At 43.6% G+C, this 25272-nt stretch overlaps 1 long non-coding RNA gene across 2 annotated transcripts; it reads left to right on the forward strand.

Moving 5' to 3' along the window:
• Positions 1 to 9309: 9309 nt before the first annotated feature.
• On the forward strand, positions 9310 to 23739 carry LOC114197740 (uncharacterized). 2 transcript variants are annotated; one of them, XR_003606943.2, is made up of 3 exons: positions 9310 to 9514; positions 21236 to 21317; positions 22039 to 23739. It is a non-coding gene; the product is annotated as an uncharacterized LOC114197740 (long non-coding RNA). The 2 variants fall into 2 exon arrangements; XR_003606942.2 differs by lacking the exon at positions 9310 to 9514 and adding an exon at positions 18294 to 18368.
• Positions 23740 to 25272: the final 1533 nt, after the last annotated feature.

The raw sequence follows: 25272 nt of genomic DNA on the forward strand, positions 1-25272 counted from the left end.
GGTTTCTTCCTGTTGAGAATACAAGGTATGTCTCTTCCTGTTCATTCGGCAAAGGGCTGCAAGAAGTGGTATGGCACCCTTTCTGGCCTCCTGACTCCATTTTATTTTATTCTGTTTTATTAAGTAGGCTCCACACCCAGCACGGGGCCCAGCACGGGGCTTGAAGTTAGGACCCTGAGATCAAGACCTGAGCTGAGATCAAGAGTTGGGTGCTTGGGCACCTGGGTGGCTCAGATGGTTAAGCGTCTGCCTTCGGCTCAGGTCATGATCCCAAGGTCCTGGGATCGAGTCCCGCGCCGGGCTCCCTGCTCCTTGGGAGCCTGCTTCTCCCTCTGCCTCTCTCTCTCTCATGAATAAATAAATAAAATCTTAAAAAAAAAAAGTTGGATGCTTAACTGAGTGAACCACCCAGGCACCCCACTCCTAACTCCATTTTAAATGAGATTTCCATTTATTCAGGTTCATAAAATGGATGCCTCTTCAATCAAAAGCTTGATGTCAGGCACCTACACTGTGCCTCCTTAAATAGATGTTCTCTGGGCTTCACTTACTCCTCCCTATAAAAGAAGAGCCTTTTTCTAACTAACCTTTAAGATACTTACGGATCTTATGGTTGGAGTGTTATTTCAAGAGGCCTTTTCTCCCTCTTGCAATAATCCTTGTGAGTGAAGTCTCTCTTTACCAATGTCCAAAATTATTTTTGACAGTGATAAGCAAACAAAACTCCTTTGAGTCATTTTTGACTCCTTGCCCTAAAACTACACAAATCCATCAGCAGATAGCAGCTCTGCCTTAATTTTAGCATCAGAGCTGGTCCCACTCCTTCGATTCTTCCCAGCCACCTGCGTCCAGCTATCTCCATCTGTCATTGGGATTATTGCCTCAACTTTCTAACTGTCCTGCCCGATTCTATCTTTGCCTTCCTAGAGTCACACAACAGACAAAGAGAAGCTTAACATAAAATAAAATAAAAATATATATCAACATCATCTGATGTTGCTCCTATAGCTCAAAACTCTTCAGGGCTCCTGCATTGCACTTAAGGTAAAACCCACAATTTTTTAAAAAAAGATTTTATTTATTTATTTGAGAGAGAGACAGAGAGCGCACAGGTGAGAGTGAGCAGGAGCAGGTGGGAAGGGCAGAGGGAGAGGGAGAAGCAGGCTCCCCGCTGAGCAGTGAGTCCGACATGGGGCTCCATCCCAGGACCCCGGGATCATGACCTGAGCCGAGGGCAGATGCTTAACCAACTGAGCCACCCAGGTGTCCCAAACCCCGCAATTCTTACGGTTGCCCAGAAGGCTTTGTATATGATTCCATTACTTCTTTGACTTCTTTTCCAGCTAGTCTCCATTCCTGCCAAACTCACTTCAAACATTTTAGACACCGGGATTGTGCTGTTGTTTAGAAGCCAAACCTCTCCTACCTCAGGGCCTTTCTATTCTTCCCCCAGAAATTCATAGTCATTCCCTAAATTCCTTCAACCAGATTGCTGGGAGTGAAGTGGAAATACTGCGTGTACATGATTGTGGGCCTTAGTTTTCTCAACTGTCAAACTGTTGTTCCTCCTTACCTCAAACACGAGGCAGATGTCATAACCAAAGGGATAGTGGTAAGAGAAAATGCTTTCTAACATGAGAACTGTTGACCTTAAAAACAAAACTGGCGGTTATTTTACCAGCAAAAGATGGGCTTATTTAGGGATAGCAAAAAGTTGCTACCCCAGGCCCAAGCAAACTATGGCAAAACCATAGATAAGTCCCACCAACAAAGGAGGGTAGCTTTTTTTTTTAATAGAGGAGAAAGGGGGAATAAGGAGGAGCTGTTATAAACTAAAAGTCCATTGGAATAAACTGGGAGTTTGAAGTATAGTGGCTTCTCATTGGCTGAGCTGTTGCTGGGGGAGGAAGAAATCTTCTTGCCTCCTGCGGGGATAGCAAATTAGTATCCCCTTGGTCCCTCTCTTCCCGTTGGGTCTGCAATTGACAACTAGTGCTGGGCATGAAAGCTCCCGACTTCATTCTAAATGAGGTTTCCTTTTATTCATTTTCACATAACTTTCCAATAGGGAAGTACAGTTTTGTGGTTGGTTTCAAGAGCAGGTGCCTGAGACAGTGTATGTAATACCCTTAGCCCCCAGAAGATGGCAGCACGTCACCGAATTTGTCATGTAGATGAGTTTACTCTCACAGTACAGGAATTATAAGTTGCTAATTATTTGTACACTTCTGCACCCTTCATAAATAGGGAAAATGAAAGGAAAGTGTATTTTTTCGGCAGCTACTGTATTGGCTGGACATCCAATTTACATCTGTGATTTAAATCAGAGCATGTCCCTCATCTCTCAGAACTCCCTAGTATCAAATGGTAAATGAAACAAAAAATTAAATATATGGGGACGCCTGGGTGGCTCAGTCGGTTAAGCGGCTGCCTTCGGCTCAGTTCATGATCCCAGGGTCTTGGGATTGAGTCCCGTATTGGGCTCCCTGCTCAGCGGGGAGCCTGCTTCTCCCTCTCCCTCTGACCCTCCCCCCTGCTTGTGCTCTCTCTCTGAAAAATAAATAAAATCTTTAAAAAATTAAGTGTATGTACATATAGTGTCTAGGAGTAAATCTAACTGAAAGTTACCACCCATTGAAGAAGAAAATTTAATACTTGAAGGGCCTAAGGAAGAAACAGTATGAATGGAGGTGTGATCCACTTTGTGGACTGACAGGTACCTTTGTACATCTGGTGTTCTGTCACACAGGGGCTCGGAAAGGCAGAGAGAAGGAGCAAAAAAAGCTTTTATTAGAGGACCGCCAACTGGAAGTGAGGCTCCGCCCCAGCACTGCCCTCACACCAGTTCCCCACCCGGGCTCTGCCCCCCGGGCCTGAGAACCACTTAGCCCTGCCCACGATGCCCTTACGCTTACTCGTAGCCCCGCCTTCTAGGATTGGTCTTCGCCCCCCCGCCACGCCCCCAGGCGTGTCTCCAGTTAGGCCACGCCCCTAGGGCTGTTCCCGCCTCTAGCTCCGCCCGCTCGTCCTGGTACTAGTCCTTGGCTGGGCCCATTCAGCACCCAGCCTTCCAAGCGGGCTTCTTCGGGCTCCTCCCTCCTCCCACTCCGCCCCGCCTGAGCTCTGGGGCCCCGCCCCTTTTCTGCTCACAAAACCGGAAGCAGAATTGTCGGCCGGCTGGGCTCCTAGCGGTGGCTGTATCACTTCCGCGGCTCCCGGCGCCCCCAGTTCTGGTGTCGCCGGCGGGGAAGGTCTGGCGGGAAGGATCCAGGGCCAAAGGGCAGGTTCGGTCCGGTCCCTGTGGCGCGTTTTCCGAGAGTCTTGCAGGTCCACGGCTTTTCCCGACCTGCGGGGGTGCGGGTGGCTCGGTTGTATTGTGAGTACTGTGCCCAGATGATTCTGGACCTCAGTGTTCTCATCTGTTGCTCTTTCGTCCCCTTCTCCCGAGCACTTGGCTGATGTAGAACCCAAAAGTATAGGGGGACAGGAACGTGCTTTTATGTTTCAAATGAGAACTTTTAAAAGGACATGAACATGGATGATCTTAAACATGCTGTGTGAAGGAAGCTTTGCCCAAGTGTATGTATTATATGATTCTGTTTAGATGGAGTCTGAGAAAAACAAAAAGTAATCTGTAGTGCAAAACTTAAGAACTGTGGTTGGGCAGATGGGAACCGACTAGGAAAGGGACATGAACTTCTGCAAGTGAGGATAATTATATCTTGATAGAGATTTGGATTACATAGATGTATTTATCAGAACTCAACTAATGCACACTTTATTTTTTTTTTAAGATTTTATTTATTTATTTGACAGAGAGAGACACAGCGAGAGAGGGAACACAAGCAGGGGGAGAAGCAGGCTTCCCTCGGAGCAGGGAGCCCAATGTGGGACTCGAACCCAGGACTCTGGGATCATGACCTGAGCCGAAGACAGACGCTTAACGACTGAGCCACCCAGGCGCCCTAATGCACACTTTAGAGTTAATTTCACCTTATGTAAATTTTTCCTCAAAAGAAAATATTGTGGGGGCGCCTGGGCGCCTCAGCAGGAAGCCTGCTTCTCCCTCTCCCACTCCCCCTGCTTGTGTACCCCCTCTCGCTGTGTTTCTGTCAAATAAATAAATAAAATCTTTAAAAAAAGAGAAAATATTGTATGCAGATGTTAAACTGTAGTGGATGATATACATACTGAAAAATGGGAAGATGTGTACTGATGTCACAAGTTACTTTGAAAAACATAAAAAAGATTGATGGGTAGATGGAAGGATAGATAAATATGTGATAATGCAATTATAGGAAAATGCGAATGGTAGAATCTAGGTGGTGCTTATAAACTGTAACTATAAAATTCTTACAAATTTGCTATATATTTGAAAATTTGTATATTAAAATGTTATGGGGAAAGCTCATACACTCGGAGGGTATGTTGTTTATGGAAATCCTGTTTAAGATGTAAATACAGGAGCACCTGGGTGGCCCAGTCGGTTAAGTGTATGCCTTTGGCTCAGGTCATGATGGGATTGAGCCCTGCATGGGCTCCCTGCTCAGCAGGGAGCCTTCATCTCCCTCTCCCTCTGACCCTCCTCTCTGCTTGTGCTCACTCTCTCTATCAAATAAATAAATAATCTTAAAAAAAAAAAAAGATGTAGGGCACCTGGGTGGCTTATTTGGCCAAGCGACTGCCTTCGGCTCAGGTCATGATCCTGTGGTCCTGGGATCGAGCTCCGCATTGGGCTCCCTGCTCAGCGGGAAGCCTGCTTCTCCCTCTCCCACTCCCCCTGCTTGTGTTCCCTCTCTTGCTCTTTCTCTCTCTCTGTCAAATAAATAAATAAAATCTTCAGAAAAAAAAAAGGCACCATTAAGAAAGGGAAAATAAGCTATAATGAGGGATGATATATGTAACATATGTATTTGAAAAGCACTGCTGCCCAGAATAAATGAAAAACTTCTACATTATCATAAGAAAACAACAGAAGTTCCAGAAGAAAAATGGGCAAGAGCCTTGATTAGGCAGTTCACAAAAAAAGGTTTCCAAACAATAAACATACGAAAAGATGCTCAGTTTCAGTGGTCAATGAAATGGGAATAAAATGATCCAGAGATGCTAGTACACACCTAATAGAGTGTTGAAAATTACAGACTGGGATGCCTGGGTGGCTCAGTCGGTTAAGCGTCTGACTTTAGCTCAGGTTATGATCCCAGGGTCCTGGGATCCAGTCCCTCATCGGGCTCCTTGCTCAGCGGGGAGCCTGCTTCTCCCTCTGCCTGCCACTCCCCCTGCTTGTGCTCTTTCTCTCTCTCTCGGACAAATACATAAATAAAATCTTAAAAAAAAATTACAGGCTGACAATACCAAGTATGGGTAAGGATGCAGAACAGTAGTGCTCATACACTGTGTGGGAGTATACATTTGTACAATCATATTTCTTTTTAACCAACAGAATATGGCAGAGGTGATGGGATGCCACTCCTGTAATTCTGCATTATATAAAACTTGCCAGACTGTAGTTTCTAGAGTCTTCCTCTCTCTGGCACTGAAGAAGCAAGCTTTCATGAATAGTGATGTGGGGCCAGTGAGCTAATGATTAAGAAAGAATTCTTGAGGGGCGCCTGGGTGGCTCAGTCGGCTAAGCATCTGCCTTTGGCTAAGGTCATAATCTTGGGGTCCTGGGATTGAGCTCAGCATCAAGCTCTCCGCTCAGCGGGGAGTCTGCTACTTCCTCTCACTCTCCCTCTGTGCTCTCTCGTTCTCTCTCAAATAAATAAAATCTTAAAAAAAGAGGAAGAATTCTTGAGACATTTTTGGTGCAAAAAGGTGTTTTTATTATAGCACGGGGACCTATGGTCAGAAAGAGCCATGCTAGGATTGTGAGGAGCAACTGATTATATACTTTTTAGTTAGTGGGGGTTAGGGATAATGTAAGTCTCTAAGGAATTTGTGCATGTTAAAAGGGAAGGTCTCCAGGACCTTGGAGGGCTAGCTGTTAAGATAAGGTTGCTTGTAGTCTTCAAATGAAACATCAACAGTAAAGTAGCTTAGAGTTCCTTGAGGAATGTCACATTCTACGTTATCTTGGGGATTTATCAGTGGGCTGCAAGTTGTAAGGAGACTTAATTTTAGTTACATTTTCTTGCCTTTGTGCTCATCAAATAGTACAGCCAAAGGAAATTAAGTTTGTCAATTAAGTTGCCAAACCTAATGGAGTTTAGAAGTAGACCCTTATTCCCCAGTTGAGTCTCCGATGAAGACCCAGCTCTGGATAACCTGAAGTCAGCCTTGTGAAACCCTAAAACAGAGAACCCAGCTAAATCATAGAAACTGAGATAATGTGTGTTGTAAGCCACAAAGTTTATGTAATTTGTTAAAGAGCATGGAAATCTAATATAATCCATTGGGAAAACAGACCTATTATGTTGGGTGATATGTACACTCAAGGACTCTGTAATTCCACTCTTTGGAATGTACACAACAGGAATGCTTGCACATGGGCACCAAGAAATATGTACTAGTACAAGAATATGCAGATAAGCATTATTTGAAATAGCCCCAAAGTAGAAACAATTTAAAGAGCATCATCACTAAAATGGGAAATAGACTGTGGTGTAGTCATACAATGTAGTAATGTAATACTATACATTATCATGAGTGAACAGAAGTATACGCAATAATATGCATGAATCTCACAAAACATTTTAAAAAAATCCTGTATGAGTTCATTTCTTTAAGTCAAAAACATGCAAAATTAAACTAGTAATCAGGACTGAATACTTAGGTGGTACAAGTATAAAGAAAGGTAAAGAAGTGATAACCATAAAACCCAGGGTATTGCTCCCTTTTAAGTGGGGAGCCAGGAATTTGTGATTGAGAAAGGGTACATGGGTTGTGTGTGGGGGTCTCATTTTTAAAAGTTGTTTAAAATTTAAACTATAGGGGGGAGCAGAAGAGAGATTCAGAGCACAGGTAGGACACGGAGGCAGCCCGGCCATGGAGTGAAGAAACAGGACTCTGGTCCAGGTGGAGTAAGCACGAGTGTGTATGTACAGCGGCACACACATACACACTGTATGTATGGACACACCAACACACACATAAACACATACACACCACCATGCTTTGGCACACACACCAAGGATACACATATTTGCGCACATATGCTACCACGCCATGTCATCATCCCTGCACCACGCCAGACACACACACCACATATACACCACCCACCCACCCCCACACTACACACACATCATACACATATCACACCACACGCACAACGGCCACTGCCAGATCCAGACATCTCACGGGGATCCCACGCAAAATCAGACCTTTGCTTTGCTGTGACACTTAGACAAGTCCTGGCATCATGTTGAACTCTGAAGGGGGCCATTGAGGGAAGCCTGGTTCTAGCTACTTATGCATAAGAAAGGAGTTCTCAGCATGGTGCCAGGTACAATGGTTGGTGCTCCATGGATAAATCTGAAATGGCTACACAGTCACTGGCTTTCATCTTGGGGTATTAGGAAGGGCTACACTTAGCTGTGTGTGCTGACCTCCTACGTGATTTAACTCAGGGCTCCCTTAAAGAGTGGTCTCCACTGGGGGGGCACCTGGGTGGCTCAGTCAGTTAAGCGCCTGACCCTTGATACGAGCTCAGGTCTTGATCTCAGGGTCATGAGTTCAAGCCGTGTGTTGGGCTCCACGCTGGGCATGGAGCTACTTAAAAAAAAAAAACCAAAACAAAAAAACCCAACCCAAACCAAAACAAAACAAAAACAGGGGCACCTGGGTGGCTCAGTCGGTTAAGTATCTGCCCTTCAGCTCAGGTCATGATCCCAGGGTCCTGGGATCAAGCCCTGATTGGGCTTCCTGCTTGCAGGGATAGAGAGAACTTAAAATCTTGGGGCACCTGGCTGGCTTAGTCAGTGGAGTGTGCGATTCTTGACCTTGGGGTTGTAAATTCGAGCCCCAGGTTGGGTGTAGAGATTACTTAAAAACAGAATCTTTAGGGGTGCCTGGGTGGCTCAGTTGGTTGTGTTCAACTCTTGGTTTTGACTCAGGTCATGATCTCAGGGTTGTAAAATTGAGCCCAGGTTGGGCTCTGCACTGGGCATGGAGCCTGCTTAAGATTCTGTCTCTCCCTCTACAAAAAAATAAATAAAAATAAAATCTTTAACAATAAAATCTTTAAAAATAAAATTTAAACTATAAATTTGCCTCCTGTTGTGAAAATTAGAAAGGGAAACCTCACTAAAATGGAGTCAGGAGGCCGGAAGGGGTAAGTCTCATGCTGTACCACTTCATGTTAACCATAGGAAGAACTGTCAATTACAGTCCCCCAACAGGAAAAGATGTACATAGCATCTCCTACAAGAAATTGACTACCCAAGCAACTTAGCCAATGAGAAACTCCTCGTTACTCTCAACTCTTGCTTTTGTCCAGTTGACTCCCAACTTATTCCTTGTTTTCCATGAATAACATTCCTCTCCTTTGTTGGACTAGCCTATGGTTTTGCCATAGTTTGCTTGTCCCAAATTGTAAATCTTGGCTATTCCTCAAGAAACCTATCTTTGCTGGTAAAATAACTTATTTTTAAGGTCAACACTTTTTACATTGTATTTCTTATTTTTTAAAGAATGGTTTAAAAAGAAATGATTGAATGAATCGCCACAGCTTTCAGTTTGTAAATATACTAGAAATATTCCAGTGAGGCATTGACCTGGCATGTTTTCTTGAATGTTAGTTTTACCAACTGTCCTCCTCCCCAGTAGAAACAAAAGTTCTGTGAAGGTATGACTCAAGTTAATGAATGAATGAAAGGAAAAGCATTATTAAGGTAAATGATGGTAACCACATAAAACTAAAACCAGCAATCGAAATAAAAGATCTAAACATGTTCATACCTAAGGAAAGACTAAATGTCCTTTACTATTTGTCATATAAAAACAGAAAGGTTTAAAAAAATAAAGCCAACAGTCCCAAGATTAACAAGATAATACTGAAAAACTTAGAAGGGGCAAGAAAGTTTTTTAATAGTGAGGAAGGATGTATCGGTTATCTACTGCTGCATAACAAAGCACCTCCAAGCTTAGTACATCCCTGAAGCCCCTGCAAGAACTCAGAGAACAGCATTTTTTTGAGAGGGAGCTGACTGACCGGTCAGGGGTGGGCGGGCACGAGGCTCCGCCCAACAGACTCCGGGCCGTTCTGGTCCCGCCCCCAGCCCGGTCCTTCTGCCTGGCTCCTGTCCAGGGCCCCTGGAGTGGAGCCGGCGGGGTGTGGGCCCAGCTGCAGTGCCTTGGGCCAACGTTAGGACTTCTCTGCGGAGGCCAGAGGACGCGGCCACCGCCCCTCCCGCTGCCTCTGCGCTCCTAAGCCCCGCGGGACCCGTCTACTTTCCAAGCCCCGAGACCGGAAGTGGGGGGTGCCTCCCCCGAACGGCCGCCATCTTCCCTCTAACGGCACCACGGTTTTTCTCGTTATTTGCTTCCAGCACAGAAGAGCGGCTGCAGGTGCAAGGTCCGGGAGGGAGCTGGGAGAAGGGCCTCGGGGAGGGGGGCGGGTTCTTGACGAAAGTGAGGAGGCGGGGCTCTCGGAAGGCGGGGTTTCGGTGAGGGTGGATAAATGGGGCTCTGGGGCGGGGCCTTATGGGGGGTGGGGCTCTTAGAAGGACCCAACGGGGCTATGGGGCGGGGCCCTAGGGGCGTGATCTCGGCGGGGGCGGGGTCTCGGTGTCGCAGGCCGAGAGTTCGACGGCCGTTGGTCGCCTTTCTGGGTCCTTCGGTTTTTCTGAACTGGGGATGCCGTTGGTTTCGGGGGGTAAGAGGCCTTGGTGAAACTTACATCAAGAAGGTCCCTTTCTGCCTCCGTAACACAAGAGAATTTTACTTGCGGCTTGCTTTTGTGAGAAATTGTTGAGGTGAGAATATCTTAAAACTTTTTTTCGGTTAATTTGGTAAATTCATTTGGGAAAATACTTTCTCAGGATTCTAGCGCGAGTGCCAATAAGTAAGTGTAATCAAGAAAAGAGAATGAAATAGAGCAAGTGAAAATGTAAACAACAAGCCTTACAATTGAAGAAAGATTATTCCGCTCCGCACTTCCCAAGTCGGCTGCACCCCCTCCGGAGCCTGCCATTGCGGCAGAGCTTTAAAACATGGGGATCTCTTACTCTCGATATTATTAAAACGGGTTTTGGTGGCATATACTTGCGGCTAAAGCCTAATAGAAGTCTAAAGCTTAAGTGAAATACATGAAATTGTGTGTCTTTAAAACACAGGGATCTCCAGGAAAAAGGAGGAAGCAGCTTTCCTAATATCGGTAGCAGAAATTAGAATTTACCAATTTTAAAAGAGATATGTTTTGACCAAGTGGATTTTTTTTTTCTTGTGGGGAGGTTAAAAAGTCACATATGGGCAGTCGGAAGAAGAATAAATTCTGGAGGAAGTTCAGCAACACAGGCTACTTGTTTCTAAAAATGATGTTTCTCACATTTGCCTTTTAAGAATTTTTCTTAAAAGTTTCAGAAATAACACTGGTGGTTTATATTGTGGCAGGCATTTAAGTTAATGTGTTAACGTTTGTCTTGAGCGCGCACAAGCAGGGGAAGCAGCAGGGAGAGGGAGAAGCAGGCTCCCCACTGAACAAGGAGCCCAATTCGATCCCAGGACGGACCCTGGGACCATGACCTGAGCTGAAGGCAGACGCTTAACCGACTGAGCCACCCAGGCCCCCCCCCCCCCCTTTTGTTAAAGATTTTATTTGAGAGAGAGAGAGTGAGAGAGAGAATGAGCAGGGAGAGCAGCAGAGGGAGAGGGAGAAACAGGCTCCTTGCTGAGCAGGGAGCCCAACATGGGGCGCGATCCCAGGCTGCGGGGATCATGACCTGAGCCAACGGCAGACACTTAACTGACTGAGCCACCCAGGCGCCCCTGTGTTGCGTTTCTATTGGAGGTGTGCGCTTTCTCGATCTAGCTGTAAATGAACATTTTCCAGGGCCCGCAGAAGAAGCTCATTAAGTGCAGGGTATGAATCTGGCCTGGGCAATCCAAAGAGGCACAGTGCTGTCCCCAGAGAGTGGGCTATTTAGATCAGAAACAGTTATGAAATTGATGGGGGGGGGGTGTCCTGTGCCAAACAGGAGAGTTTCATATGGACAGACAGGGAAGACCTATTAGGAAGAACTGATCTGTGAGAACTGAAGGATAAGTAATACTGATTAGGCAGAGGCTTGTGGAGGGGGAGTGTTTGAGAGGTGGAAGAAGCTTCAAGTGCAGAATCCCAGAAGCAGGAGAGCCTGGTGTGTTGGATGAACGGAGGAAAGAGAGGCCTGACCAGACTGGGTAGGGAGGGTGTTAGGGGAGGGAGGCAGGATGCTTTGGGACTTTTTTTTTTATATATATGTACAGCTGTCATCTATGAATAACGACAGTTGTGTTTATACCTTTCCAATCCTCAAACATTTCATTTTTTTTAGCTTTATCGCCCTGGTGGGACCTCCAGTACCATTACCACATAAAGTGGCGATGGCTGCCATCCTTGTCTTTCCTCAGATTGAAAGCCAGAATTTTTCAACTTTTCACCAGTAAGCTGTAGTTCCTTATTTTAAAATAAAACTTTTTGTTTGGAAACCGCTTGAAGCTTATAGGAGAAAACGTTACCAAAATAGTACAATGAAATCCCATTTGCTCTTTCTCTAGATTCAGCATTTGTTTTTTGTTTTTGTTTTTGTTTTGTTTTGTTTTTAAAGATTTTATTTATTCATGAGAGACAGAGGAGGAGAGAGAGAGCGGGAGAGAGAGAGAGAGAGAAGCAGGCTCCCAAGGAGCAGGGAGCCCGATACGGGACTCGATCCCAGGACCCTGGGATCATGACCTGAGCCGAAGGCAGACGCTTAACCATCTGAGCCACCCAGGCGCCCTAGATTCAGCATCTGTTAATATTTTGCCACATTTCTTGTATCTCTATACATATAATAATTACTGTTTTTGCTCGATCATTTGAGAGTCAGTTGCAGAAATCATAACCCTATACTTCTAAAGACCTCAGTGTGCATATGTCTCCTAAAAACGGACATTCTCTTTTATAACCTCAGTCTAATTACCACATTCTGGAAGGTGTAGGTTTTTTAAAAAACTGTCTTCTGGTAAAGATGTTCCCTTCTTATTTAACTTTTTTTTTCAAAGCCATGGAATAGTGATTTTATCGAATACTTTTACTGAATATATTCAGGTGATTATATGATTTTTCTCCAGTCTACAAATGTAGTGAATTCTATTAAGTGTTTTCATAAAGATCCTAAACCTAACTTGGATCCCTGCATGGTTGTGGTGGATCCTCCTGCTCACTAGTACATTCAGTGTGTTAATACCTTCTTTCTGCTCTTTGCACTTACGCTCATGAATGAGTTGAGCTCCTTATTTTCCTTTCTTGTAACTATTATTATTCAGTGCCTCCTTGACTTAAGTTTTTTTTTTTTTTTTACTGTCGTTCTGTTTCTGAGAATCCCATGACTGGCTCTCTTCTATGGCCTGGTGGGAACTGAGTTTTTTTAGAAATTGCTTGTGCTTATGTTAGTTCCTTGCCTGAGGTGTTTTGGACGACAGAGGTGTTGTGATTTGGACCAATACTCATGGGAGAGTGGAGTTAACATTTGCAAGCTCTCAGAAGAGTTTTTTCCCAGTAACCCAGCACTAAGGCCAGAAGAACCCTGGTTATCCTCCTGGTTCTCATTCAGCAAGCATTCCCACCAGGGGAGGGCAAGGAGGTGTGTGAAAGGCCAGAGGTGGGAGGGTCTCACCTGCTGAGATTGGAATTTGGACTGTGTGCTGTATCCAAAGGAGGCATTCTAGAAGTTCTTAAACTGGGAAGGGGCACAATCAGATTTGTAGGCTTTTTTCCTCCCTCATAGAATTCTGTTGACCTCATGGAATATTATTATTATTATTTTAAATGTTTTATTTATTTATTCATGAGAGTCAGAGAGAGAGAGAGAGAGGCAGAGGCAGAGGGAGAAGCAGGCTCCCCGCCTAGCAGGGAGCCCGACGCGGGGCCCGATCCGGGATCATGACCTGAGCCGAAGGCAGACGCTTAACCATCTGAGCCACCCACGCGCCCCCTCATGGAACATTATTAACTGTTAGGCATAGAGATACAAGAGAGCAAAGGAAATCAGTCTGTAAAACATTGGAATCTTCTAGGCAGGAGGTGATAAAAGCCACAATTTGGGCACATTCTATGCCGTTTACAATGATGTTGCCTTTCTAATGCACAATGATGTATGCTTCGTACCATCTAAAGAATGTAAGATTATGTGGATGTATTTCATAAGGCTGTAGAGGTTTCATTTAAAAAATTCTTCCTGGGGCACCTGGGTGGCTCAGTCGGTTGAGCATCTGACTTTTTTTTTTTTTAAGATTTTATTTATTTATTTGACAGAGAGAGACACAGCGAGAGAGGGAACACAAGCAGGGGGAGCGGGAGAGGGAGAAGCAGGCTCCCCGCGGAGCAGGGAGCCTGATGCTGGGCTCGATCGCAGGACCTGAGCCGAAGGCAGAAAACGACTGAGCCACCCAGGCGCCCCGAGCATCCGACTCTTAATTTCAGCTCAGGGTTGTGAGATCAAGCCCTGTGTTGGGCTCCATGCTCAGTGGGGAGTCTACTTGAAATTCTTTCTCTCCCTCTCCCTTTCTCTCTCGCAAATAGATGAATCTTTGAAAAAAAATTAAAAAGCTCTTCCCTTGGTTGGAAAGAAAGATTGGAAATAGATGAAATATGAATCTGTAGTCAGTAATGAGTGGGTCTAGAGTATGCTGTTGGCAGGGCTCCAAATGGAAGGCATTTGGTGTGTGTGGAGGTGACTTGGATCAGTGAGATTAGCTGTGTGCAGAGGTAATGATTCAGCTACGTGAATTATTTCTGTTTGTACTTGACTGTTTAATTTTTCTTGATTACACAAGTGATGCGTGGGTATGTTGTTTTTCTTGTTTAACATTCAACTAATTCAGAAAACTATAGAGTAAAAATGTTAATGTTTCCCTTCACATTCTCCCTGCCAAGTGCACATAAAATACAGTGTTGTGCTTTTCTCTAGAGGCCTCTGGTGTTCAATAGCAGTGGGGCCTTGCTTTCATTTTTTTTTCTTAAAGATTTTATTTATTTATTTGAGAGAGAGAGAGAGCATGAGTGGGGTAGAGGGAGACTGACAAACAGACTCCGGGCTGAGCAGGGAGCCCGCCTTGGGGCTTGATCCCAGGACCCCAGGATCATGACCTGAGCTGAGGGCAGACGTGTAACTGACTGAGTCATCCAGGCACCCCTCATTTTTTTTAATTATTGTGATAAAATGTACATACCATAAAATTGTCCTTTTAACCTTTTTTGAGGGTACTATTCATTGGCATTAAGTACATTCATCTTGTTGTGCAACCATTACCACCATGCATCTCCAAAAGTTTTTCATCTTCCCCAAATGAAACTCTTCCTATTGAAAAATAACCCCCCAAGGACACCTGGGTGGCTTGGTCAGTTAGGCGTCTGACTCTTGGTTTTGGCTCAGGTCATGTACTCAGGGTTATGAGATCAAACCCTGCTTGAAGATTCTCGCTCTGTCCCTCCCCTCTCTTGTGCATGCATGCGCTGGCTGGCGCTCTCTCTCTCAAATAAATAAATCCTAAAAAAACCCAAAAACTCCCTGGGGCACCTGGATGGCTCAGATGGTTAAGCTAACGTCTGCCTTTGGTTCAGGTCATGATCCCAGGGTCCTGGGATTGAGCCCGACTGAGGGGGCGAGGCTCCCAGCTCAGCGGGAAGTCTGCTTCTCTGCCTCTCTCTCTCTCAAATGAATAAATTTTAAAAAATCTTAAAAAAAATAGTAACTCCCCATAACCCTAACTCCCAGCCCCTGGTACTCTCTATTCTACTTTCTTTCTCTATGAACTGGACTATTGTCAGTACCTTGTATAAGTTGAATCCTACAATATTGTTCCTTTGTGTCCAGATTATTTCACATAGCATAATGGTTTAAAATACATGCATGTTATAGCATGTATGAGGATTTCATTCCTTTTTAAGGTTGAATAATATTATATTTACATTATATATGTTTATGTTTATTATAGTCACATATTTATGCATATTTATAGTTTACATATTTTATATATTATGTTATATTTTGTATATTTTACATTATATATTTACATATTTGCATATTTTATATTTTTGGTATATTTGCATTTTATATATTCTATAACTTACATATTTTATATTATAAAATGTAAATATATACTTATATCTAATATAAATATAAAATACAAATATATGCACTTATATTTATTTATGCTATAGTTTTATAATATATAATATATAAACACAACTATAATGTTATTCAGCCTTATATATGTACATTTTGTTTCTCCATCTGTTGATGGATATTTGGGTTGTCCATCTTTTGGCTATTGTGAATCATGCTATGAACATTAGTTTACAAATATCTGTTCAAGTTTCTGCTTTCAGTTCTTTGGGTATATACTCAGAAATGGCATTGCTGAATCATATGGTAATTCTATGTTAAGCTTTTTGAGGAAACACCATACTGTTCTCTACAGTGGCTGCACTGTTTCATAATCCCCTCAGCAATGAGCAAGGGTTCTAATTTCTCCAAAACCTCACCAACACTTGTTATTTCTATTTTCATTTTTTTGATAATAGCCATCCTAATGGATATGGAGTGGCATCTCATTATGGGTTTGATTTGCATTTCCCTAATGATGAGTGATGTTGAACATCTTGTCATGTGCTTATTGGCCATCTCAGTGTTTTCTTTGGGGAAATTTCTATTCAAATTCTTTGCCTAACAGTCATTTTTAATGCAGGTACATGCCTCTCTGCATATATATTTTATAAGTAATATAAATATATTTATACTTTACCTTCAGATCTATGTCAGTTTTTGTTTTAAACACCATAATCAGGGGCACCTGGGTGGCTCAGTGGTTAAGCATCTGCCTTCAGCTCAGGTCATGATCCCAGGGTCCTGGGATCGAGCCCCACATCGGGCTCCCTGCTCAGCAGGGAGTCTGCTTCTCTCTCTCACTCCCCCTCCTTGCGTTCCCTCTCTCACTGTGTCTCTCTCTGTCAACATAAATAAATAAAATTTTAAAAAAGTGTTAAACACCATAATCAGGGCACCTTGGTGGCTTAGTCGGTTAAGTGTCTGCCTTCAGCTCAGGTCATGATCTCAGGGTCCTGGGATTGAGCCCTACATCGGCCTCCCTGCTCAGCGAGGAGTCTGCTTCTTCTCCCTCTGCCCCTCTGCCTGCTTGTGCACTTTCTCTCTCAAATAAATAAATAAATAAAATCTTTAAAAAATAAACACCATAATCATATCCCATAGTACGTATATGATAATTAATGCCATAATGTGTATTTTGATTGGTTCTAGTTTTTACCTGTGATAATCAGTTTGTAGTGGACAAGATATCTCTCTTTTGCTCTCTGCACAGATGCCGGGATGCCGGGATTTCTCTTGGCTATAATCCTGTGAGTTGCTGGTTTAAGGATAGGAGTTATTTAAAATTTTGTAGACATAAATTCCAGTATCCCCAGCACACTCCCAACTACCAATGGCCTCTAGTCATCCTTTGTCATCTGAAAAACTGCCCAAGACAGTTTTTCTACCCAGTGCTGAGGAGGCCTGAACTTGGAGCCCAGATAAGATATCCCCTAGAAGCCCTGCCTCAGCCTGCTGGTCTAACATGTTTTGAATTATTCCTGCCAACCCACATTATTCTCACAAGCTTAAAAACAGGCCTTGATATGCCTCTTGCAAAAAGATCCTCCCCAAAGCCCCAACCCCCACCAAAACCCTTTGCCCTATCAAACTTCTCTAAGGGGGAGCATACCTTGTGGGAGTATCCCTGCCCCAGGAGGAAATTTCCCTTCCCTTCCTGAACCCTCCAGCTTTCAGCCTCTTCCTCTTGTGCCACGATGTGGGGAGGCAGTGGTCAGATGGATAGCTGCATCCCTAGTACCTGGGCTCTCTGTTGCTAATACCCCGTATATACTTTGATGGGGTATTAATTAATATTAGTATTATAGCATTAGCATGTTGTATGTAAAATGTGTTAAATGCTGTGTATATTTATAAAGTATATTGTATATGATATATACATATTAATCTTCATATCTCATACTATATATATATATATATTTTTTTTTCCCTTTAAAACCTCACCTTGAACAAATTTGCCTCTTAATCATTCCCTCTCGGGTTGATAGCATCACTACCTACCCAGTTTATTGGTACTGTAAGGAGAGACTATTGCCATAGACAGAACACTCCCACCCTGAAGTCTGGCACTAAAGAGCTTTTCTTTTATAGGAAAGAGTTCGCAAGGATGGGAAGTGGGACGAGTGGGTGGGGTGATAGGATTTTTTTGATCAGGGAGGTCAGCTGATTTCCAGGGAGGGGCTGGTAGAGGGTTGTTCTGTCCCAGTGCTCAGGGGTAGGTTGGGGGAGGAGAGAAACTGCACCAAAGTTTAGTCAAGGCAAATTAAATTCAAAGGTATTTTATCTAGGTAGTTCAGTGGGGACAAACAGTTCAGCTACTCATTCATTAGACAAAAATGGGAATTTGGATAGTCTGTGCCTGGCCTTGTCATAGGTAAACAAGGGGTCATCCTCCTGTCTTATCTAAGTCATATAGGGAAGGGTGTTTCATTGCATTCAGGCATTTCCCAGAACACAGGAGTTGGGGGATTTCTTACCCATCACAATTTTCTAGGAGCACAGGGTTTGGGTGTGAAGCTCAACACTGTCAGTGTAAAGACTGGATCATTCTGTGGTTTCTCTAAGTTCTCTCACTGGCTGCACCTCTCCTCCTCTCCCCATTTTTCATCCTAGTGTAGGTCCCTAGCAAATCCTAGCAAATCCTTACATTTCCTACAAAATGTATACAATCATCTCTGCTGCACCTCCCTTCCCAAGGAGTCCCCATTCTCACCTGGACTCTGCTGTTGCCCCTCACCACCCACCCCTGCATCTACTCTTGCCTTCCTCTTTCTGTCCCATGAGCAGCTGCCAGTTTTGATCTTTAAAAATACAAATAGGAATGGAAAACTCTTACAGAACTCCTGCGAAGCTGCCCATCGGAAGGTGTAAACTCAGATTTGATCCAGGCTTGTTTGCCCTGCTCGTGACCTGCCACCTCTCCCATCACTTTCCTCTCCAGACACCCAGGTCACACCAAGCTCCAGCCACACCTGCATGGGCTTTCTTCCCTGTTGTGCACCTGCCTGGAGCTAGATCACGCCCTGGCCACTTTGATTTTCCTGAGGCCCTCTTCCTCCGGAGCTTCCAAAGGCTAGGAACAAGGTGGGAGTGGAGCCCCAGGAGCCCTCCAATCTGCTTGCATCAGGGTTGGTGCCTGGGTTTGGGATGTTTGGGGAATAATACATGATACCTTGCGTTCTTTTTATAAACTTGGGCAATTGACTTGCTAAACCTCTCTGAACTTGAGTACCCTTAACAGTCATGGGGGTTTGCTAGGCTTCCTCATGGGCAGCAAGGCCCACAAGCCTCTTTGCTGGCTGTGAGAGACAGGACTCCCGTGGCCTTTTGGGAAACCTGTGTGCACGCGGCATTTGCTTTGTTTTCATGTGTGGTCATGGGTCTTGTGATGCAGCTTCTAGGCATGTGCTGGCTGGAGTCTAGAGCATATCCTGCCTCTCACATCTGCCCTCTTGTCCTCTAGTTGTGCCTGCTCAAGACTACCTGTCTCCAGGGAGGGAATGTGGAGGCAGAAGTGATGGCTCAGGGTTGCTGAAAATGTGGTTACAGGAATCAGAAACCCCCTCTTTCCAATGGGACGTCTCCCTCCTTGAGGTTGGCTGTGTCTCCTTCTGGTGGCCTGGAGCTTTCCAACCTGACCAGGACTTGGTCTCCACACTTCCTCAGGACCCTTAGCCTCTAATGAATGGTGCCTAAGGGACTTCCCAGAGAATGCTCAGTGTTTGTGAATTTTTTTTCAGTTACTTGTTCATATTAGCTCAGTAGTTACTTCAGAGCTGTGGCAGAAAACCAGGAAAAGACTATGAGATGACTTTGTCTCAGGAATTCATGGAGACATCATTCATTCATTTACTAAGTATTTGTCTCAGGCTTCCATGGGCTCAGGGCTGTGTGGCAACTCACCTAGGGGACCCAGGCCAGATGGGTTCACAGACTAGTTGGAGAGAGAAAAGTTCATCCACTTGTTGAAGAGCTAATAAATCGATGAGGCTAGACGAGACTGCTGAGGATGTGTGTGTGGAGAGAGATGAAGCGAGGAACCCTTTCTGCCTGCATCTGAATTTCCCACTTCTTGGTCTTCTGGTGCCATCCTCCTCACACTCTGCCTTTCTGGGACACTGATGGAGATGAGCTTTGGCTGAGCCTGAATGTGTGTGATGTTTCAGGATTCAGTGACCTTTGAGGAAGTGGTGGTGGACTTCTCCCAGGAGGAGTGGGCACCACCGGACCCTGCTCAGGGAAAATTATGTACAGAGACCTGATGCTAAAGAACTACAGGAACCTGGCCTCAGTCAGCCTCATCTCTTCATTGGTAGATTTCTGCTGCAAGTATTTTTTTTAAAAGATTTTATTTATTTATTTGAGAGAGAGTGAGAGACAGAGCACGAGAGTGGGGTGAGGGGCAGAGGGAGAAGCAGACTCCCCACCGAGCAGGGAGCCCGACGAAGGACTCGATCCTGGGAGTTCGGGATCATGACCTGAGTGAAAGGCAGATGCTCAACTGACTGAGCCACCCAGGCGCCCCGCTGCAAATATTTCTTAAGCACCTGTTACATTCCAGGAACTGTTTTTGGTCTTGGGAAAAGAGTAGTGAAGTAGGAGATGTGGCTCACTCTTGAGGAGCGACAGTGTAGAACAGGAGTGGCCACACTTTTCTTTTAAAGGCCAGAGAGGAAATGTTTTCTGCATAGTGGGCCATAGAGTTTCTGTTGCAACAACACAATGCTGCTAATGTAGTGCCCGGTGTAGTATGGTATGTAAACAAATAGAGCTCTGTTCCAATAAAAGTGTATTTACAAAAGCAGGTGGCTAACTCCGGGCTCTAGTCACTAGTCCCTATCTAGCATCTTCCCCTTGAGAATGAAGATTCATCTTTATGCCAACTTTATTTTCTTCATGATTAGAAGCTTTGGTGCTCCTGAAGTGTGTCTCTGAGCTTGGGGCTGAGGATCCCCAATCCCTATAGGGCATGATGTGAGGTAGTTTGTGTGGGTCCTGGGTACCATCACCTCACTGCTCATGGGGTCACACATGCCCATCCTCTGAAAGTGTTGGCCCCACTCTGAGGGGAAGTTGCCTTTTCTTCCCTGCACATCCCCCCTGATGTGTCTTTCCCCGTGTACAGGTGTCATTTCCATAAACCCGACCTGCTCACCTAGGTAGAGCAGGAGGAGCTGGGGACCAAGAAAAGGAGAGTTCTGACTCTCTAAGAAACCAGTGTAGATGAGCCCTAGGCAAAAGGAACTCCATTCAGGGAATTTCTAAAATGTCATGATTTTTTAAAAATTGAGGTATAGTTGACACACAGTGTTACATTAGTTTCAGGTGTACAACATAGGAGTTACACAAGTTTTTATGTTATGCTATGCTCACCACAAGTGTGGCTACCATCTGTCACCATACACTGCTACTACAATGCCATCTAAAATGTTATCTTGTCTGAGAAATCATCTCAGGCCACTTGGAATGAATTTTCTCTTGAAGCTTTGGCTTCCCTTCCTCTCCTTCTTCCTTTTCTCCCCAACTTTCTTTTGTTCCCAGAGAAAGCTCTCTCTGTCCTGCTTCCTTTTTTCTGAGCATTTCCACTTTTGTAAATAAAGTTTTACTGGAACATGACCCCACCTGTTTGTTCATTTTTCTACTGTCCCCAAACTTTGATAGTGCCCTCTGTCAGACTGTTAGCAGCCATTTTATTCTTGACAAAAACATTTCTTAGCATTTCCATCCCTTGTTTCTGTCACTATCAAATTCTTCATATTGCTGAAATCCTTAAGGTCTGTCCAACTGCTGGGGCATTCTTTACTGTCACATTGACTTCTTATGTTTAGGGTCAGTCTATGAATAAAAGCTACATGGGTCTAGCTCTTTGTTTTTATTTTTAATTACTTTATCTCATCATTTATTTCTCTAAGAACTTAAATCTTTGTCCTCCTCTCCCCCATTAATTTCAGATCAACAGTTTCAACTTAAAGCCAAAAACACCACTGCAAAGCAGAATAAAGTTTGGAAAAAACACCTACTGTCAGAAAAATGGTAAGGCTCATGAGGGCACATTGCTGGTTCTCTGCAGAAGAAGTCTGGGATTGCTGTGTTATGGAAGAAGAGCACAACCACCATGGGGAGACACTTGGGTCCAGTGACCTTCACCCAAAAGAAGTTGTTTCTTAGGAGAGAGTCTCTGAGTATCATGATTTAGGGAACATTCTAAACCAATTTCAGTATTTATTTATGGAGAGTTGCCATAAGTAAGCAGATCCATTAATATGACTTAGTGAATTTTGACATATAATTCAGTTTTTAAGTATCAAGAAAAATCTACATAAGCAACTTTAGAATGTCGTGACTATGATGGGACCTTGTGGCAGAGCATTCACCTTACTTAAAATTCGGAAGAACTCAGATAGGGCAGGAGCGGTACATGTGCTCTGAAAATGGTAGTAATTTCTCATGTAGGAATTTGCTTTTTTTATAGGGCAGACTTTTTTTTAAGATTTTATTTATTTGTCAGAGAGAGCACAAGGGGGAGTGGCAGGCAGAGGGAGAAGCTACCCACTGAGGCTACCCACTGAGCAAGGAGCCTGATGTGGGACTTGATTCCAGGACTCTGGATCATGACCTGAGCCAAAGACAGATGCTTAACAGACTGAGCTACCCAGGCATCCCTAGTGCAGACTTTCTGTGGTGGGGGGGAAATCCCCATGAGTGCAATTAAAGTGAGAAAGCCTTTAGTTATTGCTTATCCCTTAACCAACAGGCATTAACTCAACCCAGAGAGAAACCCCATGAATACAGTTTGTGTGGAAAAGCGATCAGAAGCAATTCTAACCTTGTTTGGCCCAAGAGAAATTACACAGGAGAGAAATGAAATGAATGTCAAGAATGTGGGAGAGTGTTTAGTTATCCTTCATCCCTTCGGACCCATGTGTGATCTCATGCTGGCAAGAAACCCTGTGAATGTTTTCAGCGTGGGAAAGCTCATGGGTCATCACTCATCCTTTATGACACATGTGCGAATCCACACTGGAGAGAAACCGTATGAGTTTAACCAATGTGGGAAACTCTTCAGATCCAGCTTGAGCCTTGCTATACTCAAGAGGATACACAATGGGAGAAGCTGTATAAATGCAATGACTGTGGAAAGACTTCATCAGGAGCAGGAACCTGACCGTGCATAAGAGAGTGCACACCAGGGAGGGACTATCTGTGTGAAGATTGTGGCAAAGCCTTTAGCAGGAAATTCCATCTGATGGCACACATGAGAACCCATAATGGGGAGAAGCTTTACCATTGCAGTAACCATGGAGAAGCCTTCAGTAGGAGCTCTAACCTGACTGCTCACAAGAGGGTACATACAGGGGAGATTTACCAGTGCAGCTACTGTGGGAAACTTCAGTAGTCACCCATCCCATAGGAAACATGTGAGTACTCACAGTGGAGAGAAGCCCTAGGATTAGAAGCACATGGGAAAGCCCCAGTTGATCTCACATGTGAGCAACTCTGTGAATATCATTAGTGTGAGAAAGTCCTCCACGGGGACTTCAGTTCCTGCACAAAGAAATTCAGGGTAGGAGAGAAACCTTATGAGGTTTATAAATATGGAATTGCTTTCTTCAGGGTCTTATCCTCAAAATGGAAATCTAACTCATTAGTTTTCAGATCGTGTTTGTGAATAAAAGCATTTAAGGCCATAGATATCCTCTCAATATCCCTTTAGCTACATTACATGGATTTTGACCTAAGGTATTTTTATTTTGGTTTAATTCTAAATACTGTTTCTATTAGATGTATTTTAACTCACAATGTTGATTTCCTTTTTGAGCCTATCAAAATACAACTTCATTTAAATTTCACCTGAACTCTCTCCTTCCCCCAGATTTTATGATATCCATAGGTCTTTGTTTGGGAGGATACCCATGGTTCCTTAGGTGTGTTGTCTCCCTTGTTGCAATGAGCCAGTAAACCTGACTTTGTTAGACTATAGATTTTGTCCTGATAGTCTTTGGCTGATTGTGTTGGGACAATAACATGCAGTCATAAATATGTTCTACTCTCTTGTCCTTAGTGTTTCTAAAAAGTCCTTCTGAAATGTCTTCTAAAATATTTTGTTTTCCATCATTGATTTTTTTATATGTGGTGTCAGGAAGGGTCCAGTTTAATTTCCTCCCTGGTAGATAACCAGTTTTCCTAGAACTCTAATCTGAAAGTCAGTTCCAATTTGAAGTTTCTGTGTGCATGTTTTTATGTTTCTGGGCCTTCCATTCTGTTATAATCAAATTTGTTAATCCTGTACCAATATAGCACCATCTTTAATAACTTTATACTATTTTTTTAACATCTGAGAGACGGATCCCTACAACTTGTTCTTCAAGAGTAGCTTCTTTCTTCTGTGCCTTTCATTTCTTCATATGTATTTTATAATAAGCTTGCACAATTCCACAAAAAATCATATTGGCATTTCATTAGATCAGTACTGGTAGAATTGTTAAATCTTTCAGGCCTTAAACTCAATATCTTCATTTATTTAGTCATATTCTAATGTCTTTCAGTGGAGTTTATATTTAAATATATATTTAAAATGTTATTTTCTTAAAAATATGAAGTGTGGACATTGGCTTCTTAGTATCTAAAAACATTTATATTGACAAACATGGGTCTTTTTTTTTAAGATTTTATTTATTTATTTGACAGAGACACAGTGAGAGAGGGAACACAAGCGGGGCGGGGGGGGTGGTGGGAGAGGGAGAAGCAGGCTCCCCGCTGAGCAGGGAGCCTGATGCGGGGCTCGATCCCGGGACCCTGGGATCATGACCTGAGCCGAAGGCAGACACTTAACGACTGAGCCACCCAGGCGCCCGACAAACATGGGTCTTGAGGGCAAAGAGGGACCAGAAAAAAGCAGCCTCCAACATTCAGGGAACATGCATTGCTGGTGGGATTGTAAAATGATGTGTGGTCATTTTGAAGAAGTTTGGCGATTTCTTAAAATAAATTTGCCATTTGACCCCCAAGAGAAAGTAAAAGATATGTCCACACAAAGACTTGCCCACAAATGTTCATAGCATATTTCATAATAGTCAAAAGAGGAAATGCTGAAAGTCCATCAACTGGAGAATAAGTAAACAAAATCTAGCTATCCATACAATGCACTATTTGGCAATACAAAGAAATGAAGTTCTGATACATGCTACAACATGAATGAACTTCAGAAACATTATGCTCAGTGAAAGAAACCAGTCACAAAGGACCGCATATTGTATGATTTCATTTATATGAAATATCCAGAATAGGGAAAGCCATAGAGACAGATACTAGGTTCGTGTTTGCCTGGGCTGGGGTTGGGAACCTGACTAAACAGGCATGAAGGATCTTGTTGGGTTGATAGTAATGTTCTAAAACTGGTTTGTGCTTATAGTTGCACAACTATGTTCACTAAAAATCATTTGAATTATACATTTAAAATCGTTGAGTTTTATGGTATGTAAACTATATCTCACTAAAGCTGTTATAAAAGGAGATTCCATTGTGCATTCATTTTGATAAATTGAGCTACAGTCTCCATTGTGGTAGGATATGTCCATAATAGTTAGCTTTGAAGTCATCTTTGAAGTCAAGTGTTCCTTGACAGGAACACTTGGGACAGTAGCATGATCTTTTCTCAATGATGTGTGAGTCCAACTGATGAATCCTTTTTGGAGTAGATGCATGACTGAAGAGTATGACCCTCTTTAGTTCATTTATTGGGATTCAGGTGAGGTATTTATTTAGCTTGGAGACGTCCTCTTTTTCAGAGTCTTCCTCCTTTTACTCAGTAGTTTCAATGCCACACTTCCTAATTTGGTTCTTTTCCTTGTGTTCTTTAAAAGTCTTGTTGGACTTTTTGTGAGACCTTGAATGGTTTTCTTTCATAGGCTGTGGGTACTTCAAACTAAACTGGGATGTAAGGTTTCTGGAGAAAGGCTAGAGGTATATGTATCTTGTGGTCCTTATA

The sequence above is a fragment of the Eumetopias jubatus genome, unplaced genomic scaffold (genome assembly GCF_037043125.1).
Source record: "Eumetopias jubatus isolate StellerSeaLion01/CBP00866 unplaced genomic scaffold, mEumJub1_p1.0 scaffold_1, whole genome shotgun sequence".
Taxonomy (NCBI): domain Eukaryota; kingdom Metazoa; phylum Chordata; class Mammalia; order Carnivora; family Otariidae; genus Eumetopias; species Eumetopias jubatus.